General features: G+C 43.7%; 1 long non-coding RNA gene across 2 annotated transcripts; it reads left to right on the plus strand.

The window, feature by feature from the left end:
• Window positions 1-18: 18 nt before the first annotated feature.
• Window positions 19-17697, plus strand: LOC146389807 (uncharacterized). 2 transcript variants are annotated; one of them, XR_014798549.1, is made up of 3 exons: window positions 19-306; window positions 12403-12549; window positions 15708-17697. It is a non-coding gene; the product is annotated as an uncharacterized LOC146389807 (long non-coding RNA). The 2 variants fall into 2 exon arrangements; XR_014798550.1 differs by having other exon boundaries at window positions 23-306; window positions 12403-12523.
• Window positions 17698-20124: the final 2427 nt, after the last annotated feature.

Here is a 20124-nt window from a genome sequence, read left to right on the forward strand (position 1 = left end):
AACCACGTGAGGTGTTATTTCAAAATTAGGGCATATCTCCGGCTGTATCCCAATTCAGGGTCTGCAGCCTTAAAGTACGCATTTCAAGGCCGATTACGTCACAGCGGCGCGCCGAAGGCTGTCCCAATTCAAAGGCTGCTCGAAATGCGGCCCTGAAATGCGTCCTTCATTTCCCTGAATTTTAAGGCTGTGGCAGCGTAGACTTAGTGGCCCAACATATCCCAGAATGCATAGCGCGGCGGTGGGTGTGGATAATTTTGCTGCAAAAAAACGGCGGATGAGGGGCAGCCGAAGAGTAAACTTTAAGTAAGTACTGAATATTATGTCACTTATTTATGTGCAAATGTTTAATAACGAAGAACATTAAAACATTACTGTTGGCCACGTGTCGGCAAAGTTATGTGACATTAGTGACGTTTGTACTAACTTGATTTTAAAGCCTTTACTTTAAAATATACGCCGTTCAATAGCTGAGCTTAATCTTACAGAGAATGATCAAAGCTCATGTAGAAACAAACAAATGAACAAAAGATTTTCTCCTTCATTTCTGTCAAACAAAGCTGTATGACACGTTTCCAGCTGTTAGTATCATGGTTGCTAGGCAACCTGGGCAGCGCAACGGAGGCTAGACCGTCCCATTTCACAAGCCTCGCACTTCCGGCCTTAGCGGTCTTTGAGTACGCGGCCCTTGAGGATCGTTGAGGCTGCGTACTTTAAGGCTGCAGACCCTGAATTGGGATACAGCCTCCTTTTCCTAAACTCTTTTCCTTGGCCTCGAAGAAAACGTCATCTTGGGAAGGAGAATTGCTAAGGACTCAGGGAAAGAGAGGATCTGTGCTGAGAATTGGAACAGCCTTACACTCGTCTCTCTGTAACAATGTGACACCGGATGTCCGCCTGCTGAAACTATATTGTCCAGAAGATGGACTACAAAACAAACATCTTACTTCGTCACAATGTGTTTTAACCCTGTTGTTTTATGGAAGTCATATAAACGAGAACAGCCTGCTAAAAATATCCCTTCATTACAACGTTTGAATGTTAAAGAAGAAGGAACATTTAGGGTCAGAGGTACTAACATCTGCAGCACAGTGGCGGAGCAGGAGGGGGCGGGGGGGCTTACTGGGCTTAAGCCCAGGTTGTTTTTTCAGGAGCCTGGGGTCTTTTGGAGTGCAATTTTTTCATAGTTAGATGCCTGACTGACAACTGTATAAAACAAAAACTACACACAATATTTGTCATGGTCCGGAGTCTGTGACTCCGTGTATATATTTAGTTTATTATTATTCTGTGGTTTTGGTTACCTTGGGTGTTTGTACTCTTCTGTTTCATGGTTCATGTTCCTATGTTCTGTGTCCCCCAGTCTGTGTTAAGTTGGTGTGTTATGTCATTACGTGTATGTGTTTCCTGTTTTACTTTGAAGGTCCGTGTCTGTTCTCAGTATGTTCAGTTTACTTTTCCCCTGTCTCGTCAGGTCGGATTACTCCCAGCTGTGCCCTCCTTTTGTCTCATCCCCTCGTTATCCTTCTGTGTATTTTAACCTCGTGTCTGCCTCTGTTAGTGGCTGGTTCGTCCGCGTTATTTCCCCGCCGTCAGTCTGTGTTTATTCCTCCGGCTTCCTGGTCATTCTCCCTGCAAGGTACCCTCGTTCGTGTTCTGGCTTTGTGTTTAGTTTTAGTTTTCCCAGTTTAGAGTTTTTACCGTTCTGTTTCTCGCCACCCTTCTTTGTTGTACTTCACCTGTTGTTAATAAAGCTCACCCTCTACTTAAGCAGTCTGCATCTTGGGTCCGTTATTAATCCACACGGCCTGCCTCGGCACCCCGTGACAGTACGAACCAGCCCCTATGGACCCAGCAGCTTGCAACCCTTCTGAGGAGCTAAAGGACGACATCATTTTCACTGTGGAGAATCTTCTCAGCCTATGGCTGGAACACCCCCCGGAAGAGCTTCGCCGCGCAGCGGAAAATCGGCTGCAGCAGCTCTTTTCCGGCCTGCCATGGCTATTGGAATCGCTTTCCCCGACCATGCAGGCCTTTCTCCACCTCACACCACACCTTCTCTCCGCCACTACTACCTCGCTGCCCGACTCGCCGGACGTGATTTTGCCCAGCCCGTCGGAGCTGTCTGCGGGGAGGAAACGCCGATCGCACCGCCGGCGTGCCACCCCACAGCCGGACGTTCGGACTTCTAATTCACCGGCTGTGGTGAGTGAGGACTCTGTGTCTTTTCCAGACTTTGTGACTGTTTATTCAGGGGCTGTGTTTTGTGTGGCGGATGTCAATGCGAGCTGCTTATCGCCTGTGCAGCTACCGGTGGCTCAGTTAGCCGCCCAGCAGCCACTTTCAGTCCAGTCCCCAGCGCCTCCAGTGTCACTTTCAGTTCACGCTCCAGCGCCTCCAGTGTCACTTTCAGTTCACGCTCCAGCGCCTCCAGTGTCACTTTCAGTTCACGCTCCAGCGCCTCCAGTGTCACTTTCAGTTCACGCTCCAGCGCCTCCAGTGTCACTTTCAGTTCACGCTCCAGCGCCTCCAGAGTCACCCGTAGCTCGGGCCCCTGCGCCTCCAGAGTCACCCGTAGCTCGGGCCCCTGCGCCTCCAGAGTCACCCGTAGCTCCAGTGTCACCGGTCTCACACACTCACTCTATGCAGGTAGAAAGTCTAAGTTCCAGTCAGGGAGTTTCTTGCGCTTTAGCTGCTTCAGGCACTGTTCTGCACTCCAGGGCCTCCCCAGAAGCTAGGTTTCAGTTCCCAGCTATTTCTGGACCCCTGAAGATTAAGCAGCCCTCAGAGAACAACTCCGTGTCAGTGCTGTCTGAGCAGGGCCGAGGGACCGCTCCGGCCTTTGTCTCCTGTCTCCGCTGGAGGGTCCGAGGGACCGCTCCGGCCCTCGTCTCCTGTCTCCGCTGGAGGGTGCGAAGGACCGCTCCGGCCTTCGTCTCCTGTCTCCGCTGGAGGGTCCAAGGGGCCCGTCCGGCCTTCGTCTCCTGTCATCGCTGGAGGGTCCAAGGGATCCGTCCAGTCTGCAGCGCCTCTGGCTTCCACGCCGCCGCCTGCAGCGCCTCCGTCTGTGGCTTCCACGCCGCCGCCTGCAGCCTCGTCTGGTCCAGCTTCAGAGTCTGCGGCCTCGTCTGGTCCAGCTTCAGAGTCTTCGGCCTCGGCTGCAGCAGCCCCCGTGTCGTCGTCCTCGCCTGGCCCGGCCTCATCATCCTCGCCAGCTGCGGCTTCTGCTTCTGCGTCGCCTGGTCCAGCCTCCGTGTCTTCAGCGTCGCCTGGTCCAGCCTCCGTGTCTTCAGCGTCGCCTGGTCCTGCCTCCGTGTCTTCAGCGTCGCCTGGTCCTGCCTCGTTTGGGTCTGCAGCTAACCGGCCACTTTCTAGGCCACTGGCCAGGCGCCATCGCCGTCGTGGGTGGCCCCCAGACCCTCTTCGCCTGAGTGGCCGCCGTTGCCTTCCGCACGGCCGGCCCCCGGACCGCCATCGCCTGAGTGGTCGTTGTCGCCTTCCGAACGGTCGGCCCCCTGAACTGTTTCGACTCCTGTGCTGGCCGGCCCCCTGACCTCTTCTGTTTTGGACTCTGTTTTCCTGTGCTCTGGTGTGCTTCTTTACTTTTGGTTTTGGACTCGTGTTATATTAAACGCAGTCCTCTGAAGGGTATAACAATTGCGGATAAAGAAATATTCATTAGTCAACTTGCTGATGATACCAGTCTCTTTTAAAAAAAAAATGCTTCACAGGTGCAGATGGATATTAACACAATTAATGCCTTTACTTTAGCTTCAGGACTCCACCTAAACATTGGCAAATGTCAACTACTTGCCCTTAGAAATTGTACCAGTCTATCTATTGCTGGCATCCAAGTAAAAAGAGTCTGTCACTTACCTTGGTATCGTCATTAATAAAAATCAATCCACCAGGTGCTCCCTTAATTTCACTCCAATTTTGGACAAAACACGACATAAACTAAATGCTTGGCTGCAGTGGGATTTATCCATTAAAGGGAGAGTTTTGCTCACGAAAGCAGAGGGTTTATCTCGTCTAACTTATGCTGCTTTGTCTCTTGATGTAAATAAAGAAACCCTGGCAGATATTGACAGACTTCATATGGAAGAATAGAATTCATTATATTAAAAGATCAGTCTTATCCAACTCATACCAACATGGTGGAGTAAACTTTCTTGACGTCTCATTAAACAATGTGTTTAAAATAAACTGGATTTAAAAAATTTTCAGGAACCCAACCTCAATTTGGAACTTTATTCCCAATTATATTTTCTCATAAATTGGTGGTCTTAACATTCTTTTGCTTTGTAATTACAATATTGATAAAATCCCTTTAAAACAATCCAACTTTCATAAACAAATGCTTCTTTCCTGGTCATTGATTTATGAACACAACTTTTCTCCACATAGATACTATATTTGGAACAATAGAGACATTTTATACAAACATAAGTCTGTGTTTTTAAGTAATTGGTTTGATAATGGGATTCATCGTGTTGCACAATTTATAAATCCTGTTGGAGGTTTACTAACTTACTCAGAATTTTTGAATACATATGGTCTTCCTGTTCCACCAAAGGAATATGCCATAGTGTTTGATGCTATCCCTGCTGGGGTCTTAATGTTGTTTAGAAATACTGTTGTTAGTGATTTGACCCCTTTACTACTTATGTCGGTCAGGTGTGTTTCCCCTCTATAAAGAGGAAAAACGATTGTGAAATACGAACTCTGTTTCAAAAAGACAGAACTTGTGTCCCAACAGCTGTCGCCTACTGGAATAACTTATACCAGGACCTGGAATGGGAGAAGATTTGGACCTTGCCGTCAAAATTTCTATTAAATAACAAAGTAAAGGAAATATCTTTTAAAGTTAATCATCGTTTTTACCCAATCAGATCTTTTCTTGTACGTTATAAAAAGGACATTGATGTTAACTACTCATTTTGTAATTGTGTGAAGGAAGATATTTTTCATTTATTTTGGTCATGCTTATGCACAAATCTTTTTTGGCAAGAATTTTGTGTTTTTGTTTTTTCCTTTATCTTTTCTGAGTTACGAGAATATAGTGTTTGGTTTCTGTAAGTACCCCATGCACAGGGCAAACGAATTTTATTTGATTAATTTGTTGATATTACTGGCTAAATTTCATATACATAAGTCGAAATTTTCTAACGCAAAACCGTCCTTTCAGTGTTTTTTAAATGAAACCAAACAACATGTTAAAACCATACAACATTCTCAAAATCTAAAAGCTGTCAAAACCATAAACTTATGTTCCCTGATTAATATCTTGTGATTCTCTATTAGACTGTGTCTATCTTGTTTTTTTATACAAAACCCCCTGACATTGTGTTTGCGTTTTTGTATCTGTATATCTATATTTTGTGCTTTGTCAATAAAGCGTATTCCAAAAAAAAAAAAAAAACTCGGCCGCCTGCTCCTTGCTATCTAAAATATAACAGGACACTGGGGTAAATTCTCGACCGTCTCACACTTCTGTTTAATCAGTTTTCTGTTTGACATTTATTCAGCTGTGTGAAAATCCCAGAGGAACCCACCCGATGGATTAATAAAGTTTTATTTAATCTAATAATCTAATTACTTTGATCTCAGCCAAACCGATTTACTCCGGAACAAATAAAACGCCAAAAAAGGGCTAATAATTACTTTTTTAAGTTATCCGAGTGACTTATATATCACGTTTGACCTGAGTAGTGAAAGAGCGGGGGTCTGAAAACGATGAAGCCGCGAGTCTGCTGCTCTCGCCGGCTCAAGTGACCACTGAACCCCCCCGGCTTGCTATCGAGCGGGTGGGTAACAGACGTCTCCGAAATATGCGATGTCTTGATAAACCAAGCAGATATTTGTAATTTACACAACTACTTTCTCACCTGAAAATATGTTAAAAGTTTATTTTGTGACCTAGAAAGATTAATAAGACTAATTTTAAAACTTAGCAGCGGCCGCTATTGTTGGCAGCTGAAATTTGGCTAGGCCGCGCTATGAATTCTGGGATATGGTGGGCCACGAAGGACACACCCGACCCATCCTTCAAATTTGGGGAAATGAAGGACGCATTTGTCGGCCGCATTTGAAGGAGTCGGCGAATTGGGACAGCCTTCGTCGCCTGACTGTGATGTAATCGGCCTTCAAATGCGGCCTCCGGAGGATGCAGCCGACGTTTTGGGACACAGCTTGTGTTGGAAGAACTGTGCTAGAAACATATTTAAAAGCAGTTTAAAATAAAAAGGACAGTACAGAGACAGATTGCGTCCAGATGCAAAGAGACGGTACTTGCAGAAAATAGCGTGTACTGGAAATGTGGACCATTCCAGCCTCCCCTTTAGTATGCTTGCTGGGCAACTTGGATGAGGTCACTGCAGAAATAAACACAGCCCACGTTGTTTTTACGGCCCTATGCATTGCCAAGAAAATGGTCCTCATTAACTGGAAAAATAAAAATAATCTTAATTCTAACCAATATAAAAACCCTCTAATAGATCACATTAGTCTTGATTCAGCCTCTGCCATCACATTTGATCAATCCCTTTGGGCTCCTTTGATCGGCTTCATCACCTAGTGGGGGTGGGGGGTCATGGTTTGGTCCTGCCTTCGCTATTGTGGTTGATATGGGGGTAGGGACGGCCTTAGGGCGTCTGGGGAGTCTCTAGGGACGTTTTCCCTGGAGGGCCTAACCCGGGGGATGTGGCCACGAACTGGTTAGGGGCTCTGTTGGCTCTTAGATGGTGTTTTCCTTGTGGCTGCGTACAGCGGAGATGGGGGAGGGTCTGTGCTGGCGGACGTTGGTTACTGGCCTGGTAGCCTGGCTGCCCCTGGGTGGGTCCGGGATGGGCGTGGACGCTTGGGGGTCTGGGGGTGCTCCGCCCCCGGTCTGGGGTGCTGGCTGGGCCTTGGGGGCTTGGGTCCTGGCTGTTGTGTCGCCAGAGCTGTGGGCGGGTGGGTGCAGGGGGGCTTAGCCCCAGTGCAGGGGACCTCTGGTGCATCGGCCCAACTAGGGGGCTCTCTAACTGGTGGGGAGGCTGTTATATCTTTGCAGGTGGTCTCCTCTCTACAGGAGCTCACTCTGCAGGTGGGGGAGAGATATAGGAGAGGTAGAGAATGAACTCAACCTGGGTTTCTATTGTCTTGTGTAGTTTGGGAGATGATTGGATGATGGGGTGGGTGCAGTTTTCTCTGGGGTGGAGTCAGGTGGGCTCCCCCAGACTCTGTGGGGCTGGGCAGTGCTGCTGCTGCGGGCCCCGGTCCGGATGGGCCTGGGCCCCCTTGCCCTGGTGGGTTCCAGAGTGTGGGGGTGCCTACTGGGGTCAGCGGGGAGGGGCCGCTTGCCCCTCCCTTTCTTCCCTCCCCATCCTCAGCTGCCTCCCTATTCCTGCTCTACCACAATCACCCACACACACAGGGCTTGGGGTGCAGGTATGTCACCAGGGTGCAGGGGAGGCATTCCCCCTCTGTCCCCTTCTGGCCGCCTGTGCCTCAGTTTTATTCTGCAACCTAGACATCCACATTACTCACACTCTCACATAACACATACATATAGGGCCTTGGGGGTGGGCACGTTTTACAGCATCCAGAGGATGGTAGGTGTATTCCAACCCACCTCTGGTGCTGGTGCCCTACCCTCAATTTTAAATGCATATAGACACTGAGGGTTTTTGGGAGGAGCCGTGCTGCTCTCTGATAGGAAGCAGGAACCATGCTCTCCTGTGTTTTAAATGCACTTTAGAACAGCACACAGCAACACTACATATGAGCGGGCGGAGGGAGGTTTGGGGTCTTCACTCACCCCGGTTTTGTTAGCCGTCAGGGCTGGGGGGCTGGGAGGAGGTGCTGGCCGTCAGATTGGGGTCTGGGATGCGGGGCCTCCCTGCTACAGCAGATAAGGAGGTGATCCGCTTGCCTCCACCCCAGAGAGAAGGGTTACATCTCCTGGGTCTAGGTGCAGCTTGCCCCTCTGGGGGCGGGGGTACCTGGACCTGGGATATAGAGTATGTTTGGGGAGTGTGACTGTCTGTGCAGTGTCTATTTGTGTCTGTCTACACGTTGGGTGAGTGCTGAGTATTTGGTTGTGTATATGGGGGTGGGAATGCACGTTTGTGTCCGCGTGCACCTGTTCGTCTGTGTCTATATGTCAGGTTGGGTCTTAGACTCAACCTCTCTGGGTACATCGCAGGCCCTCCAAAGTACAGAGGCCTATCTCCCCTCACCACACCCCCTGCCGGTGGCTGATGCCCTCAGACGTTGGTGTGTTGGTGGTTCTTGTCGACTGGGGCTGGGCGCTCATGTATGTACCGGCTCACTCCTGGTGGCCGATTGGCGGGGCCTGGCGCCTGTGGCCCGGCTGGGCCCCTTCCGGGGGGTGGGCTGCCCTCAGGCCTCTGGGCCTGAAGCTCGGTCCTCTCTGGCACAGCTGGCTGCCGGCAGAGCCCGCGGGCACGCCACTGCAACCCCCTCTGGCCTCTGCTCCGTAGCTGCTGGGTGACCTCTCGTTTGGGGCTCTACTCAGCTCTTCCCAGGAGGGTGGCACAGTTCCCCCCCTTTGGTGGTCCTCCTCGGGTCCTCGTACTCTGGGGCCTCTGGATGTCTGGGGCCTGGATCTCCTCCATACCTGCTTCATGCCCTGGGGGACGGGACTATGGCTCCCCACACTCCCTAGCAGATCGTTACATGGAGAAACCTTGGAGAGAATACAAGCATGCTGATCCACACAGGTGTGCACACAGGTGTACACACGGGTGTTCACAGACGCGGACTACACCTTTCGTGGCTGCTGCCTCAAAGCACATTGTGCGCTGTCTATCTTGCGTGCTGCACAATAGCGTTTAATATTTAGTATCTACTGTTATCTACTGCTAGCTAGTTTATTGTGATGGTGCTGTATTTATTATGTTACTCTTTTTTGTTTGTTTTCTCTTCTGTTTTTTTTTCTCTCCATACAGGTGATCCAGGTGTTTTGTTTGTTTTTCTTTCTTTCTTACCCCCTTTCTCACGGTCTCTTCTCCCCTCTGTTTTTCTTTCTATCCCTCTCTTTCTTTCATTCTTTCTCCCTGTCCTGTCCCCCAGTCATGTCTGTCCCGTTTGTAGCAACCCGAAATAAAATAAAATAAATACATAATTATAATAAAGGTCAATCAAATGGACCAATATGGCAAGGCCATGATGATCCACTTGTTAAAATAAATCTGCTTGCCATCTTTCTTGGCCTTAAGACAATAATTCTGATGGCTAAAGATCCAAATGGGACAACAAAAAATAAAAAAATAAAAAATAATATAAAAACTTCGGACTTTACGTTTCCCAATTTTTGCTTTAAGTTATTTTGTTATTTACGTAATAATGTAAATAACCTAATAATGATCCTTATTGCTGTTTTAGAGAGGAACTGCAATCAAAGGATAATTGCAGATTTCTGTCAGAATCTGCAGATTATACAGTACAAATAAAATTTTCACGTTGTCTTCCCAACAGTTTCACTAACATCTACACTGGTTGGCCAGGAAGCGTTCGTAATGTCTTCTCAGGCGCTTCTCCAGCGCTGAATAATTGGCGTCTGTCTTGTGTTAGTGACGTAAAAGACGGATTTAATGCGACATGACCCAGAAAGTGACCCAGATCGGATTTGAAAATATTTGTGCTGTTCAAACTGTCATACTATGATCGGATATGGGTTGCATAGGGTCAAAAAAATCGGATTTGATGCGCTTTTGCATGCAGTGTGAACGTAGCCTTAGAGGGATAACATAGGCTATGGTCACACTGCACACAAAAGCGCATCAAATCTGACTTTTTTGACCCTATGCGACCCTTATCCGATCATGGTATGACAGTGTGAACAGCACAAATCCGATATTTTGGTGTTATTTAGTAAACTGGTCTACCCGACAGAAGTACCCGAGGTCCCGCCGCACTTTTGCGGTAAGGTAAATGTGTTTGTAAGCTAATCTGTAACTACCGTCCTTAGCTAGGTCCTGAGACCTAGCAAGCTAAAATGAGCACTTGGCTGTCGGGGAAACTTGTTTTGTAAAGCACCTTTAGCTAATCCAGACCTTCCCAAAGTGTGGGGCCCGCCCCCTAGGGGGGGCGCAGAGCCATTGCAGGGGGGGCGCGGAATGAAAAGGGGGGGGAAACAAAACGCTTGGACACTGCTAGCATGGGGCGCCCACAGAAACAGAAACCCACGGGAGATGAAGCATCGCTGAATATATTTCCAAATGAACTTCATTCTAAGCCAAAGACTAGAAAATATGGTGAAGCATATCTTTCCTTTGGTTTCACCTGCACAAGTGCCAAGGTATGACTCCCCTACATAATTGGTTTTCCCTGCGTCGGGAGCAGCGCTGGGCTGTTCAAATCACAAACAGTATCCCACAGTTTTTTATGTTTTTAAACCCATTTTGCACAGAGAGGCATTTTTTGAAAAATGTATTGATAGCAATGTTGAATATTATTACACATTAAAAAAAAAACTACACGTAAAATAATCACACTGTGATGCCTCTGCCTTTCTAAATGGAGGGACAGTAACTGCGTTTGTATATATGTAAGCGTGTAAAACCTGAAGATGGTCAGATTAACAGTATTTTGTCTCTATCTGCCATTCTGCAATTCATCTCACGTAAACAATAACGTGGCGCACAGCGTGAGGTGAAAAAAGGCACATACTTTTGACGTTGCGTGACCAACTCTGTATTCCTCATCCACACAAAAATGCAAAAAAGGAGTTTTAAAAAAAATCTCTGTTTTCGGTGATTTGAAATGCCGTTTACGTGTGGACGAAACAGCTGCGTTTTCAAAAATACCTGTGTAGGTGTGGACATAGCGTAAAAGAGTTAGTAGTTTATTTTATTACTACCTGTAATTTATTGCAGATTACTTGTATTTGCTTAATTGTTTACTAAATGTTTGAGGTGTGAAATAAACTGCAATGGAGCAAAATATGGCTGTGTGTGGTTGGAGGACGTGTTTGTGCGTGTGCACGCGCGCGAACATTTTTCTTGTAAAACAAGGGGGGCCCAGCAAAAAAAGTTTGGGAACCACTGAGCTAATCCATGCAGGTGAATGAAGTTACCCTGACTAAAGAAATCAAGCGAAACGCCCCGGGTTGCTCAGTCACTAATTACCGTTACTGTACTTTTATTACCACTATTGTACTTTAAATGCAACAGGATGCACTCTGCTTCAGCTCCTGTGCAGAACTGATTATTAAATATCTTCAAACAGCAGCATGTTTTCAGTCTCTTGCCAAATCTTTAAAGACAGTAACACCATTTTTTTAACCCTCTGGGGTCCAGAGTATAATTGGCCGTTTTTGACTACTTTTGATTTTACCTCTATATTTCACCTTTAAAATATGTTTTTCTTGCCTTGTTTGGTATCATTATTTTCAGCACAACCTCAAATATCTGAAATTTGAGTTCTTTTTTAATTTTGGTATACTATATTAGCACAGTTGATCTAAATTCAGAAAAAAAAATCAAAATCCGAGTAGAAAAAAGTAATATTTTTTACTGTAAAACCCACAAACATGTTTAACGAATCATTTCCATAACTTGAAATGCAAATAGAAATTGTACATTTCTAAAAATTATGCACAAGTTTTGCAAACAACAAAGTTATATGGTACTATTTACCTAAAAATGCAGCCATAACCATTTTATATAACCATTTAAATCTATTTACAGAACAATCAGGTGTGCTGCATCAAATAAGAAGGCACACAAATTATTTGTGCCAGTCCAAAAAATGTAGTTTGTGTTCAGTATAAGACAGAGGAGAACACCACAGGCCTAAACCCTGCAGGTCTGACAGCAGCAAAAACTTTGCTAAATTACTAATGGAAAACATTGACCAGACAGCTGTGATTGAGCAGCAATGTCCATCCAGCTCTTTTCATGGTTGTTGTAGTCGTGATAATTTTGTGAGGCCACATTGAAAAGCCTTGGATACGGAAGCGTAGTACGGAAGCGTAGAGCTGCCACCCAGGCAAAAGAAAAATAGAAAAGTGAAAAGTATGTTGTTCTAACAATATACCTTTCACGTTTGAACAATATAATATCACGTTTTTACAATACACAGAATTATCACGTTCGTACAATATAAATCCATCACCGTCTTTCTCGTCTTTTCCCAGAGTAACAGCGAAACAGGAGGATTTATTGGCTAGCACTGTTTAGCCTTGCACGTGTTCTTATTTTAAACTTAATCTGGAATTCATTGCAAACTGTTTGTGCAGGATATGAATGACAAGATTTTGTTTTTCTACAAGAGTTAGTAAAAAACATCTCCAGTGTGATCACATCTTCTTGCCAAACATCCGCAGCTTTGCAGTGTATACAGCACTATAATGACCAGACCTAATTCTTTTGAAAACCACACATCTTTCCACAGGTCTCAACTTCATCAGACATCACCTAGACACAGAGCTGGATGATGCCAGCGCAAACACCAGCCTAACCGACTAAGATGCTGGATCCATGGGGTCAGGAAAGCCAGAAGCAGGGCTGGAGAGGTACCTTTCATGTCCATTCACTGGAGGTGCGGATCTATTAAATGGCGTTCCTCACATCAAGAAGCTGTTGATCAAAATCAATACAGCTCTTCCTGCATCTGGAGCTTGTGAAGGACTTCTTAGTCATGTAGGACTCCTGTTCACTGCTAAACAGTCACAGCTTCACAGAAAGAACCTTGAGAGCAAACTGCTGCTGAAGCTTAACCATCACCTCACTGAGTGAAGAAATAGCACATTTTTGCTAAATATGCAAAAATAGATGCACACCCATACAACTTATGGTAAACTGAGCTGCCTTGTATGTACATATGATGAAGATGCCTCGTTCTGTTTTCTCTGAGGCTGCTATTTAGTTTTGTTTGTCTGATAGCATTTATTTATAAAATAAATCGGACATTTCAAACAGTTAGTTGCTACTTGAGTAGTCTTTTCACCAAGTACTTTTTTACTCTTTCTCGAGTAACTTTTTTGACGACTACTTTTCACTTTTACTTGAGTAATAATATTCAGTGTTGGGGAGTAACGGAATACATGTACCACCATTACGTATTTAAAATACAAAATATGAGTAACTGTATTCCGTTACAGTTACCGTTTAAAAAGGTGGTATTTAGAATACAGTTACTTTGTTGAAATAAATGGATTACACGGCGGTATTTTCCTGTTTCATATTGTCACGAGTCAGGACTGTTTGGGTTTTGTTTGACAGCTACGTTCTGTTGTTCCAGGCGGTAGCGCTCTCTCTGCCACAGTGTGTTTCCTGGGTGAGAGAGTGCCTTGTTGTTGTTGTTGTTGCGCTAAGCTAATAGGCAGAGCGTTACAGGCATAGCCCTAAAGAATATAGCCTCATGGGCAGTGTAATCAGTGCTGCAGGGAGAATGGACTGCCGTTATGTCTCTGTGAGCGTGAGGAGGGAGTAAAAGGAAAAGTACGAGCTGTCATCGAGCAGAAACGGGAGCTGGAAGCATGTAAATATAATAATAACCACTGCAGCCAAAAAGAGTGCCTGACGAGCCCAGTTGCAAATACGTTATTAAGACTCGACTGTACACTGTGTTCCTGTTTTCCTCTGAAACAATAAGTTCGGTTGGAGCAGCCTTTCAACGCCTCTCTCTGTCTCTCGCTAGGAAAGTTGACCCAGACAACAAAGTAAAGCTAGTTTTAGGCTACGAGCCCAACACGGAATCCGACATATTAGCCAGAGGTCCCTTTACTATGGTTCGGAGCCATGGACCTTCAGTAATAGTAATAAATCACATTTATGTAGTTGTAAACAGTACGATAATATATTAAGTAATCCAAAGTATTCAGAATACGTTACTCTCATTGAGTAACGTAACGGAATACGTTACAAAATACATTTTGGGGCATGTATTCTGTAATCTGTAGTGGAATATATTTTAAAAGTAACCTTCCCAACACTGATAATATTTTAAAGTAATGCTACTCTTACTTGAGTACAATTTTTGGATACTCGACCCACCTCTGCTAATTACTGATTACTTTCCCCCAAAAGTAATCCCATTACTTTACTGATTACTTATTTCCAAAAGTAATTAATTACTTAGTTACTTTTTAAAAACATGATTTACAACCTGAATAGGTAATGTGGGAATTATATAATTTTTATATTATGTTTATTCTTTTATATCCTTTTTATTAAGCTTTGAGCAGTGGCAGTTGATGAAAACATTTATTCAATTAATTAAACATATAGTTTCAATCATGTTATTACACATTGCATATGTGCTCATGATAGAGTTAAGCACTCAGTCCTGTGAAGTTTGGAAGCTTCGTTCAGCGTGATGGTCTGAATTGATATATTGAAGAAATGACTTGGAGTGCTGTGAATGAATGCACAACATGCTTACATACACACAGACATTAAGTACAATTTCTAGGGTAAAGGTGAAAAACGTCTTGCTTTGTCTCTACTTAGCAACTAGTGATGCGGGAGGGGCTATAGATAAGCATGCCATGAATAAGTCTACAGGAATCATCCGGAGAAGCCAGACAACCATATAGGACAAAATGCTGTTGAACACGGAAACTTGTTTAACTGTCATTAATTATAATCTATGCATGTGATATTCTTTCCGACGCGAGAAGGGGCGTGAACCCTGACATAATAAAACTATTCTGAAAGTATGTTTTGACGGGAGATCCGTGTTGAGCTGTGTATCTTCCCACACATGTGTTTAATAAAATCATTGTTTTGACGCCCTTGGACCAGTCGTTTGTCTCACACCTCAATCACGAATTGGGACAGTAATAAAGAAGTAGATCATTCAGCCCAATTCAACTTTTTTTGCATAATCTATCATACAAAATATAATCAATTGGAAAAGTCTCTTTTTAATACTTGTTTTATTAGTTTTAATCTTTTAACTTTATGCATCAAGCAAAAATTTAATTATATGCAACATTCTCTGACTGGAAGAAATTTGTTTAACATTTAAACCTATTTTCTGCACATTCCAGCACATAAAATATTTTTTTTGTGTGTTTACACTGAGTCTTTCAAATTGATGCAAGTAAAACACAGCAGAAAATAAATAAAATCAAAGACTCAGCGGTCCTGTTGCTCTGTTTCACCTGTAAAGCAGGAGTGGGGTAGGCGGAGGTTTGCCCTGGTGCAGGTGTGCCGCAGCGGTCAGTGGAAGAATCCACGAGTTTCTCTGTAAATTTCCCATTAAGTGGTAGCGCACTCGGTGCTTGCTCGGAAGTTTAGGGTTTTTTTCGCTGTAAAAAGAAGTTTTCTTCCCACGCACAACGGACGCTAATGTTTTTGTCACTTTTTATGGAATCAAACACAAAGTAAGGTCAGTACTTCCACGCTTTAAATGCTGCACGCTCATACTCTCTCCCGCACTCGATATATTATCCATTGTTGATCTGCACACAGCTGTTGTCACGAATGTTGCACTCGCTTACGTCATTTTCATGAGACGTTCTCGCAAAATAATCATGGTTTTAGTAACGCAGTAACGTAGATGCTTAAGGGAAAGTAACAGTAATCTAATTACCTTTTTTTGCAATAGTAATCCCTTATTTTGCTCGTTCCTTGAAAAAAGTAATCAGATTACAGTAACGCATTACTGCCCAACTCTGGTGAGAGAAGGATCAGCTTTATTTCAGATTTGAATTTCAGTTTGTGATAATTCTGTTCTGTTTGTGATTACAGGAGCTGCCCTCAGATTCAGACCTCAGCACCACCCAGTGACAGCAGACAGATCATCCATCATGTTCACATGTTAACAGCAAAATTAACTGATGAAAACAGTACAAAGGTTAAAGTACCACATGTGCTGTAGTGAAAGCTGCAGCTGTTTTATTGATAAAGTTAAAGACAAAGAATTCATCATCCATGTCACTTTGTCACTATATATCAGCATTAACAGGATCTCAGTTTGGTTTTTCACAAAGCTGCTGATCTCAGACCTGCACAGCTTCTGTTTTAAACACTTGATGTACTCAGCTGCATGAAGAGCACAAGCTGATTTTCTCTGACACAGTTAAATAAAATCTGATGAAGGTCAAAGGTCGTCATTTGTATGTCGAACTACAAACTTGTGATCTGGAATTCTTTCACAGTTTTTTGCAGATAGTCTGTTATTTACCATAAAGTGATTAAGAGGTATTTGTACCAGAGTAACCAGAGAGGATCATATATTTTTAAATATATAACTTTCTACAGGACTGAATATAATATCTGTATGTAAAAGTCCGGAGCCTCTGGGGAGTATCTAAGTATTTATAGCATTACACAGACCAAAGGTATCATCACAGTGTTCATGAAATGCTGGGTTTATCCATCTCCTGGGAGTTGTAGAATGTTTAGCTGATTTAGAGTTTAGAAATGTGTTATCATAGAATGTAGAACTATTGTAGAGACACTGACACTGTCCTTAATATAATAAAGGGCTCATTGTGTTGTGAACTGAGGAGTAGATTGTAGGAGACCTCTCCCCCACTAAGTGGAAATTCCCCAGAGGATGTTTGGGTGGGGGTCTCAACATTTGTAACTGGATAACTGTGATCTGGAAGGGAGATGGGTTTTATGACCTCTAGGGAGTCACCTACACCCACAGTGTTTTAACTGTCACGCACACACATCCACACGCACACTCACTCATGTGCACTCACACATACACACAGGTATGTGTACACAGTCACACACGAGCACTCACATAGACACGTGGGAACGCGCACATGTAGGCATTCATGTGCTCGTGCACATAGACACAGACACAGAGTTTGCAGCACACCGTAGGGGGTTTTATGATGGGGACAGCCTCTATAAAGCTGGCTGTAACTAACAAAGGGGTGAAGATTTGGAGAGGGACACCGGCCTCGTCTTCCCTTCTAGAAGTGCATGCTTAAATGAAGAAGAGTAAAGATAAATGAAGATGAGTAAAGATGAATAAAGATTTTGTGACAATGACTACTGAGTCCGGTGCCATCTCTGGATACTCGAGGAATAAAAAGAACCGAGGTAAAACTGATTTCATAACAGAGTGCTGAAGATTTCCCTGTGAGGGAGCTGCTGGTGAAGATCATGAGTCCTGCTTGATCCATGCGATGAGCTTCAGTCTTCCTGGTGTTTCTTAAATAAAGCCTCTCTCAGTGGGTCAACAGAACATCTGGCACAGGACAGCTGTGATGAAAGAAAGGGAAGAAGTTTCTCCAAACCTCTGGACCCAGGAAACCCAGCTTGGTCCTCATGGTCTCCCTCACTAGTTTCTCCCCAGGGTGAATGTAGCTATTGATATAATATGGACTCTATTATTAAATGAAAAGAACAAATTAGACTACACCACTGAAACCTGCTGCTGTTTTTAAAGTTTCCATGTTACCAGGACGTAGACAGCTCTGAAGATTTAAACAGTTTTAGATCCTTTACACTCACAGTCTTAAATGTTAAAATCTCAAAGGACAGCATTACATCGCTACACATCTGCATCTAGCATCGCTAACTAGCTAGCAACAAGGCTCCAACCCATTGCGTATGCTAGCGGCTAATCTAGCAAAGAAATTAATAACAGAGTGATTTTAGATGTTTTAGAACTATGAGATGATAAGTTGCGTGCCTTTTTCATAACAGTGACATGGTTGTATTTACCTTAATTGAATGAGTCGTCAGTCGCGGTAAACCCATCAGCAAATAAACTGGAGCAGCCGGGCTACGTAAAAAGTGTAGGGGGGGGGGGCGGTCACGTGAAGACACTACTGCGCAGACTCTGGCTCCAAAAATGCAAGATGGCAGCCTCCACAAGCAGGATATTTTGGCTTCATTTTTGCACAATGGGAGGAGGTGTTGTTAATGTTTGCTACAGTCATAGGGAGAGACCCGAGGCGGCCGCCGGTCCGCTTCTTACTGAACTTCAGGTAAGAAGTTATGACCTGCAGTCGATCTGGGTCAGATATAAACCAAGTTTAGGTGTAGTTTATTTTTGTTGTGCTGACTTTTTACAGTTACAATAACGCGTCCTGTGTACTAGCTAGCATGACGGAGTTTATATACGGCTGGGCGGGTTCTATGATGTTACTGATAGTGAACTTTATTTTATTCATAAGGCTAGTTAGTAAAGTTGCCAACTGTCCCGTAAAAAACGTAATCGTCTCATATTCAGAGAAAATATTACGTGTTTTGTATTGAGGCGAAAAGGAACAGTTTGTCCCGGACTTCAGTTAGAAAGGAAAAAGACACAAAGCTGGAGTTATTCTGCATCTTTATGCCGTCAGCTGCCTCTTCTTCTCTCATTCTCTCCCCTCCCTCTCCTCGGCTTTTCTCTCTTGTTCGTTTATCGCCCACTTTGCGCTAGAAAGAGGAAACCAGCAGATGTCGCGCTAAACAACAGCAGCACGTTTAAGCAGCTTGATCAGCTGATGTTTGCTGGAGCCACAGCTGTAAAAGCTGCTGTTGATGATATTGGTTTGATATGTGGTGAGAAGGAAACGTGAAGATGGAACCAGGAGTTGTCCTTATTGAATCATCAGAGCTGAACAGGTTTCTGAGAGACAAATAACACCAGGATCCTTTTCTACGTAGCTGACAGCTGGTAACTGTGCAGGGGCGGATCTAGCAAAGTTTTGCCAGGGGGGCCAGGTAGGGCATTAACAGGGAAAGGGGGCACAAAGAAATACTTTTCTTTCTTATTCTCTTTTAAAATGTGTAACTTTTAATAAATAATTATCTGAACCAAAGTTTTATCTGATGTAAAATGTATAGAAATCATACATATACCAAAAAGACAGTGTAAATCACTGTCACAGCAGTGTTTGTTTTCATTCAAAGGCTTTATGGCTTTAATACCTGGTGGGCCGATCTCCAGTCTAAATGCCCAGGGCAATTTTTTGTCGCAGTCCAGACCTGACTGCAGTGATGGTTTTTGGTACCCCAAAATGTGTATTTAGATACCAGGTGATCAGCTGTTCGGGAGTCTACCCAGGACTGAGTGTAAACGTAGAGGAGATAGTGCTTTTGCTGTAGCAGCTCCAAAACTGTGGAACAATCTGCCTTTAGAGATAAGACAGGCCACTTCTGTTTCTTTTTTTGTTTTGTTTTGTTTTTATTTAATTATTCTGTACTGTTTTATCTTGTTTTAAATATAAGGCTATTTTCATTTTTATGTATTATGTGCTTTTTTTTTTACTGTTTTCTTTTATTCTATTGTTCTTAACTCATTTATTGTACAGCACTTTGGTCCTGTGCTGGGTATTTTAAAGTCCTTTATAAATAAAGATGGTTTGGATTGGATGAAATTAAATACATCTTGTTTTCTTAGAATTCACTGTTGTGATCCATTGGAACTCTTTTCCTCCTCCCTTATTGTTCAAACCAAGTATTGATTTGATTTAGATGCATCTTTTGTTCATTCACTGCATTTTGTTGATTGATGAAAATATTGTGATTTTCAGCTAGCAGGGCTCAAATTAGAACAGAGGTCAGTCGTATTTGTAGGTTATTGCCAATAACCTTTAACTATTTAAATACATTTTGCTAAAGTGATTTTAATGTGTCCTGTTTTAGAACAAAATAAGAGAAAACAGATAACCGCTGTTGTGATACCCTTTATCTCTCGCCTGGGTTTGTTGGTTTTGTCAGGTCAAGTAATACAAAGAAGGACTGGCTTTGTTGAGCTTCCTCAGTAAAAACACTCACACAGGTAAACACTTATATTTTCTCTAGTAAATTTACATTCTGGAAACTTAAGCTCACCATCTGCAAACTTAACATGTGAAGTTCAAGGTTACAGAAAACAAACTGAAGCAGAATTAAGAGCTAAAAGTATATATTTGGTTTTTTTTTATCAGTACCCGTGAGAACACTGTTTATACTGTGTTGTTGTCTCTGCAAAGGTTTCTATCAATACATCTCAGAAAGACACAGCAAACATTGATGGGAATAACGGTGTTACAAGTAACGGCGTTACTAACGGCAGGCAGCAGCCTACGGCTCATCAGAAGAGGCCGAGGTGATGACTAAGTTTAACAACGATATTGCCAAAGAGTGCCAAAGCACTTTAACCACAAGCATTTGTGAACTAACTTATCTTTCTTGTAGAATTGTGCTCCAAATACACAACTTTGTGCTGACA

Source organism: Perissodus microlepis, chromosome 3 (genome assembly GCF_051167445.1).
Source record: "Perissodus microlepis isolate ML-2025 ecotype Zambia chromosome 3, ASM5116744v1, whole genome shotgun sequence".
Lineage (NCBI taxonomy): Eukaryota > Metazoa > Chordata > Actinopteri > Cichliformes > Cichlidae > Perissodus > Perissodus microlepis.